Genomic DNA, 16650 nt, shown 5'->3' with positions numbered 1-16650 from the left:
GTCACATTATGCTTTGTAACGAATTCTGTTAAGTGCCAAGCTGCTTAGCATTAGCACCAAACTTACTCATTCATCTTACTTTCTGTTTCTTCCCGCTCGGAGTCACGGTGGGACCGGAGCCTATCCAAAATTATTGCACGTATGGCAGGAGAACCCCCTTGACAGGGCACGAGTCACAGGGTTACTGGATCAGTCAACTGCTGGAATCATCGCAGATTTCCTAATGTTTTCTTTTTGACCCAATAATAAAATTCAGTTTCAGTTGGATCAGTTTGTTTGCTTTCATTTGTTCTTTTTTTTCGATTTAAATTCTCTTTACGGTTTCCCTCTGAATATTAAACCATCCATCTTCTCTGCGTTTTTTGTAGTTTACTGCAAGACAACCCTTTGTTATTTTTGCTCAATAGCGTGCAGGCTGCTGCTCTCTGTCGCTTTCTGTCCCGGGGGTGCGCGACCGCCTCTGTGATGACGTCACAGAGAAACCCGTCTATACCCAGGGTCAAGTCAGGCAAATACAACAAATGAGTCACATAAACACCGAGGTTTATAAGAAGGACTAGGAAACCACGAATTATCTACAGTGGGGTGTCCACGTGTAGAACCCGCTAAGCCATTACAGCGACATTTGTTTTGATTGGATGTGGAAAGCTGTTAAACTCAGTGTTCACTATAGAAAGTACAGCGACAGCTCTTTTGATTATCGGAACAAGCTTCTGCGAAAACCTGTTACAGTCAGTGTTCACAATAGAAAGTATCCTAGCCTACAACAGCGTATATAAAACTCCCGTGCTTAACCCTCAGAAAGTTTCACTGCGTCACATTTCAAAAGGATAAAACATAAGCAAAAAGAAACCTATGAAGCGGATCTGGGATTTGGGATCAGATATTGTCACCCAAAATACACATAAATAGGACTTATAAAATCCTAATCCCAGATCCGTAACTGCTGTTAACACGACATCTCCTAATTTTCGGCACCTATATGAACTGGTAATGTCAATTAATGGAGCACAAAGACCACGCCTGTTAAGGTATTGATTTGTTATTTTTTTTCATCGCTGGTTAACATAGCACAGTAATATAGATAATACGTCTAATTAAATGAACTGTTTCATTATTTCATTTACTAAAACTATTTTACTTCCAGGCCCAGGTGAACTCTCCACACAACTTAGAATTGAATAGTAAATAACAATCACAGATATGAACTCACCGACAAATGCATATGGGTATATTTTTTACACAAAACCATATTCTGTGGTTGCTCCTGGGCAGTCAACCCTGTCTCGCCTGCAGCTGGTCCAAAACACAGTGGCTAGGTTGGTACCAGAAAAAAGGAAGCATTTTCCACTCCTTTTTAAATTAGAGGTCCTCTGTTTACCAGTTTTACCTACCGGATACAGTTTAATGATTTAATCAGGGGTGGCATCATAAAGCAGCCTGGGATTTGGATACACCAAATTCAAAGCGGTCCCTGCAGAGACTTTCTGAACACTTCCCCTGCCTGACTTAGGAGAATCCCTTTTGTTAAAACAAATGCATAACACAAACATCATTAATCTTACATAAGCATCAATTTTCGTTGCATTTCTGAAATTCATGATTGCATATGAGGTGTTTTATGTTACTTGCCATTCATTTTTTTTCTTGCAATGCAGCAATAAATATCTTGAACGAAATAATCCAAGCTGATCTTCTGGCTGGTTGTTCAGAGGATAGGAAAAGGGCTATTTTGTGGAACCTACTCAATGTTTCTATGCTAATTAACTGTCCAAACTCATACCTACCTCTACTTCTAATTTACCAACACTCTCCTCTCGCTACCCAACATGCATCGCTGCCTTTTCGTTAACTTTACGCGGACTTTTCTAAATGAATGCTCGCAGTGTTGATTTGCACATTACTTTGGTTAAAAAGCTTCACCTGTTGTGTAGTCCCCTTGTTTAGTGGTTTGAGAGGGTTTTAAGCATGATTTGGGAACACACCGTCAGTGAGGTCAGTAGCGCAGACCCTAAAGTCTTCAACTCCACGGAACGTGAAGTCAGCTTTGCGCAGTGGCAGTATCGTAGCCTATGAGGTTTATCCGAGGCGCGATTATTGCTAGTTGAAAACTTTACCCAATACCCCGCCGTAACGACTTGCAATATAGTCGGTACTGGCAATTTTTGACAGTCTCTACGGGGACTGACAAGTCTGGTTAAAAATAGGTTTGTTAGAGTGCTTTTTGGTTGGCGTCATTAGGGATGAAGTACATGCAATGCAGTGTTTTATATACTTTCGGACTTAAAATAGAAGCGAGGTCTTTGAGTCTAATAAGCACGCAACCACAAGGGGGGAATCTGTTGTTGACCAGTTCATAGCTTGATCCTGTACAGCTAAAACTTAATGAAATAAGACTTTTACAATAGCATTGCTTTTTAAGACTCATATACATCGACTTCCAGTAATATCGAAGTGCATCACTAGGATTATATTGTTTTTAAACATGACCTCGCGTTTGTTATTACTGGTTCGTTTCTAGGTCAAATGTACAAGATCAAAGCTGACTAGTAATGAAGTAAGGGTTAAGCAGCAAAATGTCACATTATGCTTTGTAACGAATTCTGTTAAGTGCCAAGCTGCTTAGCATTAGCACCAAACTTACTCATTCATCTTACTTTCTGTTTCTTCCCGCTCGGAGTCACGGTGGGACCGGAGCCTATCCAAAATTATTGCACGTATGGCAGGAGAACCCCCTTGACAGGGCACGAGTCACAGGGTTACTGGATCAGTCAACTGCTGGAATCATCGCAGATTTCCTAATGTTTTCTTTTTGACCCAATAATAAAATTCAGTTTCAGTTGGATCAGTTTGTTTGCTTTCATTTGTTCTTTTTTTTCGATTTAAATTCTCTTTACGGTTTCCCTCTGAATATTAAACCATCCATCTTCTCTGCGTTTTTTGTAGTTTACTGCAAGACAACCCTTTGTTATTTTTGCTCAATAGCGTGCAGGCTGCTGCTCTCTGTCGCTTTCTGTCCCGGGGGTGCGCGACCGCCTCTGTGATGACGTCACAGAGAAACCCGTCTATACCCAGGGTCAAGTCAGGCAAATACAACAAATGAGTCACATAAACACCGAGGTTTATAAGAAGGACTAGGAAACCACGAATTATCTACAGTGGGGTGTCCACGTGTAGAACCCGCTAAGCCATTACAGCGACATTTGTTTTGATTGGATGTGGAAAGCTGTTAAACTCAGTGTTCACTATAGAAAGTACAGCGACAGCTCTTTTGATTATCGGAACAAGCTTCTGCGAAAACCTGTTACAGTCAGTGTTCACAATAGAAAGTATCCTAGCCTACAACAGCGTATATAAAACTCCCGTGCTTAACCCTCAGAAAGTTTCACTGCGTCACATTTCAAAAGGATAAAACATAAGCAAAAAGAAACCTATGAAGCGGATCTGGGATTTGGGATCAGATATTGTCACCCAAAATACACATAAATAGGACTTATAAAATCCTAATCCCAGATCCGTAACTGCTGTTAACACGACATCTCCTAATTTTCGGCACCTATATGAACTGGTAATGTCAATTAATGGAGCACAAAGACCACGCCTGTTAAGGTATTGATTTGTTATTTTTTTTCATCGCTGGTTAACATAGCACAGTAATATAGATAATACGTCTAATTAAATGAACTGTTTCATTATTTCATTTACTAAAACTATTTTACTTCCAGGCCCAGGTGAACTCTCCACACAACTTAGAATTGAATAGTAAATAACAATCACAGATATGAACTCACCGACAAATGCATATGGGTATATTTTTTACACAAAACCATATTCTGTGGTTGCTCCTGGGCAGTCAACCCTGTCTCGCCTGCAGCTGGTCCAAAACACAGTGGCTAGGTTGGTACCAGAAAAAAGGAAGCATTTTCCACTCCTTTTTAAATTAGAGGTCCTCTGTTTACCAGTTTTACCTACCGGATACAGTTTAATGATTTAATCAGGGGTGGCATCATAAAGCAGCCTGGGATTTGGATACACCAAATTCAAAGCGGTCCCTGCAGAGACTTTCTGAACACTTCCCCTGCCTGACTTAGGAGAATCCCTTTTGTTAAAACAAATGCATAACACAAACATCATTAATCTTACATAAGCATCAATTTTCGTTGCATTTCTGAAATTCATGATTGCATATGAGGTGTTTTATGTTACTTGCCATTCATTTTTTTTCTTGCAATGCAGCAATAAATATCTTGAACGAAATAATCCAAGCTGATCTTCTGGCTGGTTGTTCAGAGGATAGGAAAAGGGCTATTTTGTGGAACCTACTCAATGTTTCTATGCTAATTAACTGTCCAAACTCATACCTACCTCTACTTCTAATTTACCAACACTCTCCTCTCGCTACCCAACATGCATCGCTGCCTTTTCGTTAACTTTACGCGGACTTTTCTAAATGAATGCTCGCAGTGTTGATTTGCACATTACTTTGGTTAAAAAGCTTCACCTGTTGTGTAGTCCCCTTGTTTAGTGGTTTGAGAGGGTTTTAAGCATGATTTGGGAACACACCGTCAGTGAGGTCAGTAGCGCAGACCCTAAAGTCTTCAACTCCACGGAACGTGAAGTCAGCTTTGCGCAGTGGCAGTATCGTAGCCTATGAGGTTTATCCGAGGCGCGATTATTGCTAGTTGAAAACTTTACCCAATACCCCGCCGTAACGACTTGCAATATAGTCGGTACTGGCAATTTTTGACAGTCTCTACGGGGACTGACAAGTCTGGTTAAAAATAGGTTTGTTAGAGTGCTTTTTGGTTGGCGTCATTAGGGATGAAGTACATGCAATGCAGTGTTTTATATACTTTCGGACTTAAAATAGAAGCGAGGTCTTTGAGTCTAATAAGCACGCAACCACAAGGGGGGAATCTGTTGTTGACCAGTTCATAGCTTGATCCTGTACAGCTAAAACTTAATGAAATAAGACTTTTACAATAGCATTGCTTTCTAAGACTCATATACATCGACTTCCAGTAATATCGAAGTGCATCACTAGGATTATATTGTTTTTAAACATGACCTCGCGTTTGTTATTACTGGTTCGTTTCTAGGTCAAATGTACAAGATCAAAGCTGACTAGTAATGAAGTAAGGGTTAAGCAGCAAAATGTCACATTATGCTTTGTAACGAATTCTGTTAAGTGCCAAGCTGCTTAGCATTAGCACCAAACTTACTCATTCATCTTACTTTCTGTTTCTTCCCGCTCGGAGTCACGGTGGGACCGGAGCCTATCCAAAATTATTGCACGTATGGCAGGAGAACCCCCTTGACAGGGCACGAGTCACAGGGTTACTGGATCAGTCAACTGCTGGAATCATCGCAGATTTCCTAATGTTTTCTTTTTGACCCAATAATAAAATTCAGTTTCAGTTGGATCAGTTTGTTTGCTTTCATTTGTTCTTTTTTTTTCGATTTAAATTCTCTTTACGGTTTCCCTCTGAATATTAAACCATCCATCTTCTCTGCGTTTTTTGTAGTTTACTGCAAGACAACCCTTTGTTATTTTTGCTCAATAGCGTGCAGGCTGCTGCTCTCTGTCGCTTTCTGTCCCGGGGGTGCGCGACCGCCTCTGTGATGACGTCACAGAGAAACCCGTCTATACCCAGGGTCAAGTCAGGCAAATACAACAAATGAGTCACATAAACACCGAGGTTTATAAGAAGGACTAGGAAACCACGAATTATCTACAGTGGGGTGTCCACGTGTAGAACCCGCTAAGCCATTACAGCGACATTTGTTTTGATTGGATGTGGAAAGCTGTTAAACTCAGTGTTCACTATAGAAAGTACAGCGACAGCTCTTTTGATTATCGGAACAAGCTTCTGCGAAAACCTGTTACAGTCAGTGTTCACAATAGAAAGTATCCTAGCCTACAACAGCGTATATAAAACTCCCGTGCTTAACCCTCAGAAAGTTTCACTGCGTCACATTTCAAAAGGATAAAACATAAGCAAAAAGAAACCTATGAAGCGGATCTGGGATTTGGGATCAGATATTGTCACCCAAAATACACATAAATAGGACTTATAAAATCCTAATCCCAGATCCGTAACTGCTGTTAACACGACATCTCCTAATTTTCGGCACCTATATGAACTGGTAATGTCAATTAATGGAGCACAAAGACCACGCCTGTTAAGGTATTGATTTGTTATTTTTTTTCATCGCTGGTTAACATAGCACAGTAATATAGATAATACGTCTAATTAAATGAACTGTTTCATTATTTCATTTACTAAAACTATTTTACTTCCAGGCCCAGGTGAACTCTCCACACAACTTAGAATTGAATAGTAAATAACAATCACAGATATGAACTCACCGACAAATGCATATGGGTATATTTTTTACACAAAACCATATTCTGTGGTTGCTCCTGGGCAGTCAACCCTGTCTCGCCTGCAGCTGGTCCAAAACACAGTGGCTAGGTTGGTACCAGAAAAAAGGAAGCATTTTCCACTCCTTTTTAAATTAGAGGTCCTCTGTTTACCAGTTTTACCTACCGGATACAGTTTAATGATTTAATCAGGGGTGGCATCATAAAGCAGCCTGGGATTTGGATACACCAAATTCAAAGCGGTCCCTGCAGAGACTTTCTGAACACTTCCCCTGCCTGACTTAGGAGAATCCCTTTTGTTAAAACAAATGCATAACACAAACATCATTAATCTTACATAAGCATCAATTTTTGTTGCATTTCTGAAATTCATGATTGCATATGAGGTGTTTTATGTTACTTGCCATTCATTTTTTTTCTTGCAATGCAGCAATAAATATCTTGAACGAAATAATCCAAGCTGATCTTCTGGCTGGTTGTTCAGAGGATAGGAAAAGGGCTATTTTGTGGAACCTACTCAATGTTTCTATGCTAATTAACTGTCCAAACTCATACCTACCTCTACTTCTAATTTACCAACACTCTCCTCTCGCTACCCAACATGCATCGCTGCCTTTTCGTTAACTTTACGCGGACTTTTCTAAATGAATGCTCGCAGTGTTGATTTGCACATTACTTTGGTTAAAAAGCTTCACCTGTTGTGTAGTCCCCTTGTTTAGTGGTTTGAGAGGGTTTTAAGCATGATTTGGGAACACACCGTCAGTGAGGTCAGTAGCGCAGACCCTAAAGTCTTCAACTCCACGGAACGTGAAGTCAGCTTTGCGCAGTGGCAGTATCGTAGCCTATGAGGTTTATCCGAGGCGCGATTATTGCTAGTTGAAAACTTTACCCAATACCCCGCCGTAACGACTTGCAATATAGTCGGTACTGGCAATTTTTGACAGTCTCTACGGGGACTGACAAGTCTGGTTAAAAATAGGTTTGTTAGAGTGCTTTTTGGTTGTCGTCATTAGGGATGAAGTACATGCAATGCAGTGTTTTATATACTTTCGGACTTAAAATAGAAGCGAGGTCTTTGAGTCTAATAAGCACGCAACCACAAGGGGGGAATCTGTTGTTGACCAGTTCATAGCTTGATCCTGTACAGCTAAAACTTAATGAAATAAGACTTTTACAATAGCATTGCTTTTTAAGACTCATATACATCGACTTCCAGTAATATCGAAGTGCATCACTAGGATTATATTGTTTTTAAACATGACCTCGCGTTTGTTATTACTGGTTCGTTTCTAGATCAAATGTACAAGATCAAAGCTGACTAGTAATGAAGTAAGGGTTAAGCAGCAAAATGTCACATTATGCTTTGTAACGAATTCTGTTAAGTGCCAAGCTGCTTAGCATTAGCACCAAACTTACTCATTCATCTTACTTTCTGTTTCTTCCCGCTCGGAGTCACGGTGGGACCGGAGCCTATCCAAAATTATTGCACGTATGGCAGGAGAACCCCCTTGACAGGGCACGAGTCACAGGGTTACTGGATCAGTCAACTGCTGGAATCATCGCAGATTTCCTAATGTTTTCTTTTTGACCCAATAATAAAATTCAGTTTCAGTTGGATCAGTTTGTTTGCTTTCATTTGTTCTTTTTTTTCGATTTAAATTCTCTTTACGGTTTCCCTCTGAATATTAAACCATCCATCTTCTCTGCGTTTTTTGTAGTTTACTGCAAGACAACCCTTTGTTATTTTTGCTCAATAGCGTGCAGGCTGCTGCTCTCTGTCGCTTTCTGTCCCGGGGGTGCGCGACCGCCTCTGTGATGACGTCACAGAGAAACCCGTCTATACCCAGGGTCAAGTCAGGCAAATACAACAAATGAGTCACATAAACACCGAGGTTTATAAGAAGGACTAGGAAACCACGAATTATCTACAGTGGGGTGTCCACGTGTAGAACCCGCTAAGCCATTACAGCGACATTTGTTTTGATTGGATGTGGAAAGGTGTTAAACTCAGTGTTCACTATAGAAAGTACAGCGACAGCTCTTTTGATTATCGGAACAAGCTTCTACGAAAACCTGTTACAGTCAGTGTTCACAATAGAAAGTATCCTAGCCTAAAACAGCGTATATAAAACTCCCGTGCTTAACCCTCAGAAAGTTTCACTGCGTCACATTTCAAAAGGATAAAACATAAGCAAAAAGAAACCTATGAAGCGGATCTGGGATTTGGGATCAGATATTGTCACCCAAAATACACATAAATAGGACTTATAAAATCCTAATCCCAGATCCGTAACTGCTGTCAACACGACATCTCCTAATTTTCGGCACCTATATGAACTGGTAATGTCAATTAATGGAGCACAAAGACCACGCCTGTTAAGGTATTGATTTGTTATTTTTTTTCATCGCTGGGTAACATAGCACAGTGATATAGATAATACGTCTAATTAAATGAACTGTTTCATTATTTCATTTACTAAAACTATTTTACTTCCAGGCCCAGGTGAACTCTCCACACAACTTAGAATTGAATAGTAAATAACAATCACAGATATGAACTCACCGACAAATGCATATGGGTATATTTTTTACACAAAACCATATTCTGTGGTTGCTCCTGGGCAGTCAACCCTGTCTCGCCTGCAGCTGGTCCAAAACACAGTGGCTAGGTTGGTACCAGAAAAAAGGAAGCATTTTCCACTCCTTTTTAAATTAGAGGTCCTCTGTTTACCAGTTTTAGCTACCGGATACAGTTTAATGATTTAATCAGGGGTGGCATCATAAAGCAGCCTGGGATTTGGATACACCAAATTCAAAGCGGTCCCTGCAGAGACTTTCTGAACACTTCCCCTGCCTGACTTAGGAGAATCCCTTTTGTTAAAACAAATGCATAACACAAACATCATTAATCTTACATAAGCATCAATTTTCGTTGCATTTCTGAAATTCATGATTGCATATGAGGTGTTTTATGTTACTTGCCATTCATTTTTTTTCTTGCAATGCAGCAATAAATATCTTGAACGAAATAATCCAAGCTGATCTTCTGGCTTGTTGTTCAGAGGATAGGAAAAGGGCTATTTTGTGGAACCTACTCAATGTTTCTATGCTAATTAACTGTCCAAACTCATACCTACCTCTACTTCTAATTTACCAACACTCTCCTCTCGCTACCCAACATGCATCGCTGCCTTTTCGTTAACTTTACGCGGACTTTTCTAAATGAATGCTCGCAGTGTTGATTTGCACATTACTTTGGTTAAAAAGCTTCACCTGTTGTGTAGTCCCCTTGTTTAGTGGTTTGAGAGGGTTTTAAGCATGATTTGGGAACACACCGTCAGTGAGGTCAGTAGCGCAGACCCTAAAGTCTTCAACTCCACGGAACGTGAAGTCAGCTTTGCGCAGTGGCAGTATCGTAGCCTATGAGGTTTATCCGAGGCGCGATTATTGCTAGTTGAAAACTTTACCCAATACCCCGCCGTAACGACTTGCAATATAGTCGGTACTGGCAATTTTTGACAGTCTCTACGGGGACTGACGAGTCTGGTTAAAAATAGGTTTGTTAGAGTGCTTTTTGGTTGTCGTCATTAGGGATGAAGTACATGCAATGCAGTGTTTTATATACTTTCGGACTTAAAATAGAAGCGAGGTCTTTGAGTCTAATAAGCACGCAACCACAAGGGGGGAATCTGTTGTTGACCAGTTCATAGCTTGATCCTGTACAGCTAAAACTTAATGAAATAAGACTTTTACAATAGCATTGCTTTTTAAGACTCATATACATCGACTTCCAGTAATATCGAAGTGCATCACTAGGATTATATTGTTTTTAAACATGACCTCGCGTTTGTTATTACTGGTTCGTTTCTAGGTCAAATGTACAAGATCAAAGCTGACTAGTAATGAAGTAAGGGTTAAGCAGCAAAATGTCACATTATGCTTTGTAACGAATTCTGTTAAGTGCCAAGCTGCTTAGCATTAGCACCAAACTTACTCATTCATCTTACTTTCTGTTTCTTCCCGCTCGGAGTCACGGTGGGACCGGAGCCTATCCAAAATTATTGCACGTATGGCAGGAGAACCCCCTTGACAGGGCACGAGTCACAGGGTTACTGGATCAGTCAACTGCTGGAATCATCGCAGATTTCCTAATGTTTTCTTTTTGACCCAATAATAAAATTCAGTTTCAGTTGGATCAGTTTGTTTGCTTTCATTTGTTCATTTTTTTTTTCGATTTAAATTCTCTTTACGGTTTCCCTCTGAATATTAAACCATCCATCTTCTCTGCGTTTTTTGTAGTTTACTGCAAGACAACCCTTTGTTATTTTTGCTCAATAGCGTGCAGGCTGCTGCTCTCTGTCGCTTTCTGTCCCGGGGGTGCGCGACCGCCTCTGTGATGACGTCACAGAGAAACCCGTCTATACCCAGGGTCAAGTCAGGCAAATACAACAAATGAGTCACATAAACACCGAGGTTTATAAGAAGGACTAGGAAACCACGAATTATCTACAGTGGGGTGTCCACGTGTAGAACCCGCTAAGCCATTACAGCGACATTTGTTTTGAAAGCTGTTAAACTCAGTGTTCACTATAGAAAGTACAGCGACAGCTCTTTTGATTATCGGAACAAGCTTCTGCGAAAACCTGTTACAGTCAGTGTTCACAATAGAAAGTATCCTAGCCTACAACAGCGTATATAAAACTCCCGTGCTTAACCCTCAGAAAGTTTCACTGCGTCACATTTCAAAAGGATAAAACATAAGCAAAAAGAAACCTATGAAGCGGATCTGGGATTTGGGATCAGATATTGTCACCCAAAATACACATAAATAGGACTTATAAAATCCTAATCCCAGATCCGTAACTGCTGTTAACACGACATCTCCTAATTTTCGGCACCTATATGAACTGGTAATGTCAATTAATGGAGCACAAAGACCACGCCTGTTAAGGTATTGATTTGCTATTTTTTTTAATCGCTGGTTAACATAGCACAGTGATATAGATAATACGTCTAATTAAATGAACTGTTTCATTATTTCATTTACTAAAACTATTTTACTTCCAAGCCCAGGTGAACTCTCCACACAACTTAGAATTGAATAGTAAATAACAATCACAGATATGAACTCACCGACAAATGCATATGGGTATATTTTTTACACAAAACCATATTCTGTGGTTGCTCCTGGGCAGTCAACCCTGTCTCGCCTGCAGCTGGTCCAAAACACAGTGGCTAGGTTGGTACCAGAAAAAAGGAAGCATTTTCCACTCCTTTTTAAATTAGAGGTCCTCTGTTTACCAGTTTTAGCTACCGGATACAGTTTAATGATTTAATCAGGGGTGGCATCATAAAGCAGCCTGGGATTTGGATACACCAAATTCAAAGCGGTCCCTGCAGAGACTTTCTGAACACTTCCCCTGCCTGACTTAGGAGAATCCCTCTTGTTAAAACAAATGCATAACACAAACATCATTAATCTTACATAAGCATCAATTTTCGTTGCATTTCTGAAATTCATGATTGCATATGAGGTGTTTTATGTTACTTGCCATTCATTTTTTTTCTTGCAATGCAGCAATAAATATCTTGAACGAAATAATCCAAGCTGATCTTCTGGCTTGTTGTTCAGAGGATAGGAAAAGGGCTATTTTGTGGAACCTACTCAATGTTTCTATGCTAATTAACTGTCCAAACTCATACCTACCTCTACTTCTAATTTACCAACACTCTCCTCTCGCTACCCAACATGCATCGCTGCCTTTTCGTTAACTTTACGCGGACTTTTCTAAATGAATGCTCGCAGTGTTGATTTGCACATTACTTTGGTTAAAAAGCTTCACCTGTTGTGTAGTCCCCTTGTTTAGTGGTTTGAGAGGGTTTTAAGCATGATTTGGGAACACACCGTCAGTGAGGTCAGTAGCGCAGACCCTAAAGTCTTCAACTCCACGGAACGTGAAGTCAGCTTTGCGCAGTGGCAGTATCGTAGCCTATGAGGTTTATCCGAGGCGCGATTATTGCTAGTTGAAAACTTTACCCAATACCCCGCCGTAACGACTTGCAATATAGTCGGTACTGGCAATTTTTGACAGTCTCTACGGGGACTGATGAGTCTGGTTAAAAATAGGTTTGTTAGAGTGTTTTTTGGTTGGCGTCATTAGGGATGTGGTACATGCAATGCAGTGTTTTATATACTTTCGGGCTGAAAATAGAAGCGAGGTCTTTGAGTCTAATAAGCACGCAACCACAAGGGGGGAATCTGTTGTTGACCAGTTCATAGCTTGATCCTGTACAGCTAAAACTTAATGAAATAAGACTTTTACAATAGCATTGCTTTTTAAGACTCATATACATCGACTTCCAGTAATATCGAAGTGCATCACTAGGATTATATTGTTTTTAAACATGACCTCGCGTTTGTTATTACTGGTTCGTTTCTAGGTCAAATGTACAAGATCAAAGCTGACTAGTAATGAAGTAAGGGTTAAGCAGCAAAATGTCACATTATGCTTTGTAACGAATTCTGTTAAGTGCCAAGCTGCTTAGCATTAGCACCAAACTTACTCATTCATCTTACTTTCTGTTTCTTCCCGCTCGGAGTCACGGTGGGACCGGAGCCTATCCAAAATTATTGCACGTATGGCAGGAGAACCCCCTTGACAGGGCACGAGTCACAGGGTTACTGGATCAGTCAACTGCTGGAATCATCGCAGATTTCCTAATGTTTTCTTTTTGACCCAATAATAAAATTCAGTTTCAGTTGGATCAGTTTGTTTGCTTTCATTTGTTCTTTTTTTCGATTTAAATTCTCTTTACGGTTTCCCTCTGAATATTAAACCATCCATCTTCTCTGCGTTTTTTGTAGTTTACTGCAAGACAACCCTTTGTTATTTTTGCTCAATAGCGTGCAGGCTGCTGCTCTCTGTCGCTTTCTGTCCCGGGGGTGCGCGACCGCCTCTGTGATGACGTCACAGAGAAACCCGTCTATACCCAGGGTCAAGTCAGGCAAATACAACAAATGAGTCACATAAACACCGAGGTTTATAAGAAGGACTAGGAAACCACGAATTATCTACAGTGGGGTGTCCACGTGTAGAACCCGCTAAGCCATTACAGCGACATTTGTTTTGATTGGATGTGGAAAGCTGTTAAACTCAGTGTTCACTATAGAAAGTACAGCGACAGCTCTTTTGATTATCGGAACAAGCTTCTGCGAAAACCTGTTACAGTCAGTGTTCACAATAGAAAGTATCCTAGCCTAAAACAGCGTATATAAAACTCCCGTGCTTAACCCTCAGAAAGTTTCACTGCGTCACATTTCAAAAGGATAAAACATAAGCAAAAAGAAACCTATGAAGCGGATCTGGGATTTGGGATCAGATATTGTCACCCAAAATACACATAAATAGGACTTATAAAATCCTAATCCCAGATCCGTAAGTGCTGTCAACACGACATCTCCTAATTTTCGGCACCTATATGAACTGGTAATGTCAATTAATGGAGCACAAAGACCACGCCTGTTAAGGTATTGATTTGTTATTTTTTTTCATCGCTGGTTAACATAGCACAGTGATATAGATAATACGTCTAATTAAATGAACTGTTTCATTATTTCATTTACTAAAACTATTTTACTTCCAGGCCCAGGTGAACTCTCCACACAACTTAGAATTGAATAGTAAATAACAATCACAGATATGAACTCACCGACAAATGCATATGGGTATATTTTTTACACAAAACCATATTCTGTGGTTGCTCCTGGGCAGTCAACCCTGTCTCGCCTGCAGCTGGTCCAAAACACAGTGGCTAGGTTGGTACCAGAAAAAAGGAAGCATTTTCCACTCCTTTTTAAATTAGAGGTCCTCTGTTTACCAGTTTTAGCTACCGGATACAGTTTAATGATTTAATCAGGGGTGGCATCATAAAGCAGCCTGGGATTTGGATACACCAAATTCAAAAATATTGGGGCAGTGGTGGCTCAGCGGTTAGAGCACCGGGATATTGATAACAGGGTTGTGGGTTCGATTCCCGGGCTCGGCAACCTTGAGCAAGGCCCTTTACCCTCTCTGCTCCCCGGGCGCTGGAGTTGGCTGCCCACCGCTCTGGGTGTGTGTGTGTGTGTACTCACTGCCCCTAACACATGTGTGTGTGTGAGTGTGTGTTCACTACCAGATGGGTTAAATGCGGAGGACACATTTCGCTGTACAGTCCACACTGTACAGTGACAAATACGTGCACCTTTACCTTTACCTTTAAAGCGGTCCCTGCAGAGACTTTCTGAACACTTCCCCTGCCTGACTTAGGAGAATCCCTTTTGTTAAAACAAATGCATAACACAAACATCATTAATCTTACATAAGCATCAATTTTCGTTGCATTTCTGAAATTCATGATTGCATATGAGGTGTTTTATGTTACTTGCCATTCATTTTTTTTCTTGCAATGCAGCAATAAATATCTTGAACGAAATAATCCAAGCTGATCTTCTGGCTTGTTGTTCAGAGGATAGGAAAATGGCTATTTTGTGGAACCTACTCAATGTTTCTATGCTAATTAACTGTCCAAACTCATACCTACCTCTACTTCTAATTTACCAACACTCTCCTCTCGCTACCCAACATGCATCGCTGCCTTTTCGTTAACTTTACGCGGACTTTTCTAAATGAATGCTCGCAGTGTTGATTTGCACATTACTTTGGTTAAAAAGCTTCACCTGTTGTGTAGTCCCCTTGTTTAGTGGTTTGAGAGGGTTTTAAGCATGATTTGGGAACACACCGTCAGTGAGGTCAGTAGCGCAGACCCTAAAGTCTTCAACTCCACGGAACGTGAAGTCAGCTTTGCGCAGTGGCAGTATCGTAGCCTATGAGGTTTATCCGAGGCGCGATTATTGCTAGTTGAAAACTTTACCCAATACCCCGCCGTAACGACTTGCAATATAGTCGGTACTGGCAATTTTTGACAGTCTCTACGGGGACTGATGAGTCTGGTTAAAAATAGGTTTGTTAGAGTGTTTTTTGGTTGGCGTCATTAGGGATGTGGTACATGCAATGCAGTGTTTTATATACTTTCGGACTTAAAATAGAAGCGAGGTCTTTGAGTCTAATAAGCACGCAACCACAAGGGGGGAATCTGTTGTTGACCAGTTCATAGCTTGATCCTGTACAGCTAAAACTTAATGAAATAAGACTTTTACAATAGCATTGCTTTTTAAGACTCATATACATCGACTTCCAGTAATATCGAAGTGCATCACTAGGATTATATTGTTTTTAAACATGACCTCGCGTTTGTTATTACTGGTTCGTTTCTAGGTCAAATGTACAAGATCAAAGCTGACTAGTAATGAAGTAAGGGTTAAGCAGCAAAATGTCACATTATGCTTTGTAACGAATTCTGTTAAGTGCCAAGCTGCTTAGCATTAGCACCAAACTTACTCATTCATCTTACTTTCTGTTTCTTCCCGCTCGGAGTCACGGTGGGACCGGAGCCTATCCAAAATTATTGCACGTATGGCAGGAGAACCCCCTTGACAGGGCACGAGTCACAGGGTTACTGGATCAGTCAACTGCTGGAATCATCGCAGATTTCCTAATGTTTTCTTTTTGACCCAATAATAAAATTCAGTTTCAGTTGGATCAGTTTGTTTGCTTTCATTTGTTCTTTTTTTTTCGATTTAAATTCTCTTTACGGTTTCCCTCGGAATATTAAACCATCCATCTTCTCTGCGTTTTTTGTAGTTTACTGCAAGACAACCCTTTGTTATTTTTGCTCAATAGCGTGCAGGCTGCTGCTCTCTGTCGCTTTCTGTCCCGGGGGTGCGCGACCGCCTCTGTGATGACGTCACAGAGAAACCCGTCTATACCCAGGGTCAAGTCAGGCAAATACAACAAATGAGTCACATAAACACCGAGGTTTATAAGAAGGACTAGGAAACCACGAATTATCTACAGTGGGGTGTCCACGTGTAGAACCCGCTAAGCCATTACAGCGACATTTGTTTTGATTGGATGTGGAAAGCTGTTAAACTCAGTGTTCACTATAGAAAGTACAGCGACAGCTCTTTTGATTATCGGAACAAGCTTCTGCGAAAACCTGTTACAGTCAGTGTTCACAATAGAAAGTATCCTAGCCTACAACAGCGTATATAAAACTCCCGTGCTTAACCCTCAGAACGTTTCACTGCGTCACATTTCAAAAGGATAAAACATAAGCAAAAAGAAACCTATGAAGCGGATCTGGGATTTGGGATCAGATATTGT

At 40.6% G+C, this 16650-nt stretch overlaps 6 non-coding genes across 6 annotated transcripts; all 6 read left to right on the top strand.

Annotated features, from left to right (window-relative positions):
- Positions 1–2043: 2043 nt before the first annotated feature.
- LOC140550511 (U4 spliceosomal RNA) lies at positions 2044–2184 on the top strand. The gene has a single exon (XR_011979206.1). It is a non-coding gene; the product is annotated as a U4 spliceosomal RNA (small nuclear RNA).
- Positions 2185–4621: 2437 nt separating this feature from the next.
- Positions 4622–4762, top strand: LOC140550510 (U4 spliceosomal RNA). The gene has a single exon (XR_011979205.1). It is a non-coding gene; the product is annotated as a U4 spliceosomal RNA (small nuclear RNA).
- A 2438-nt stretch (positions 4763–7200) lies between these two features.
- On the top strand, positions 7201–7341 carry LOC140550508 (U4 spliceosomal RNA). Its single transcript, XR_011979203.1, has one exon. It is a non-coding gene; the product is annotated as a U4 spliceosomal RNA (small nuclear RNA).
- A 2437-nt stretch (positions 7342–9778) lies between these two features.
- Positions 9779–9919, top strand: LOC140550507 (U4 spliceosomal RNA). Its single transcript, XR_011979202.1, has one exon. It is a non-coding gene; the product is annotated as a U4 spliceosomal RNA (small nuclear RNA).
- Positions 9920–12348: 2429 nt separating this feature from the next.
- On the top strand, positions 12349–12489 carry LOC140550506 (U4 spliceosomal RNA). Its single transcript, XR_011979201.1, has one exon. It is a non-coding gene; the product is annotated as a U4 spliceosomal RNA (small nuclear RNA).
- Positions 12490–15224: 2735 nt separating this feature from the next.
- On the top strand, positions 15225–15365 carry LOC140550505 (U4 spliceosomal RNA). The gene has a single exon (XR_011979200.1). It is a non-coding gene; the product is annotated as a U4 spliceosomal RNA (small nuclear RNA).
- The last annotated feature ends 1285 nt before the right edge of the window (positions 15366–16650 follow it).

The sequence above is a fragment of the Salminus brasiliensis genome, chromosome 2, assembly GCF_030463535.1.
Source record: "Salminus brasiliensis chromosome 2, fSalBra1.hap2, whole genome shotgun sequence".
NCBI classification, from domain to species: domain Eukaryota; kingdom Metazoa; phylum Chordata; class Actinopteri; order Characiformes; family Bryconidae; genus Salminus; species Salminus brasiliensis.
Note: the sequence above shows the minus strand (reverse complement) of the source record. Positions and strands in the feature narration are given on the sequence as shown.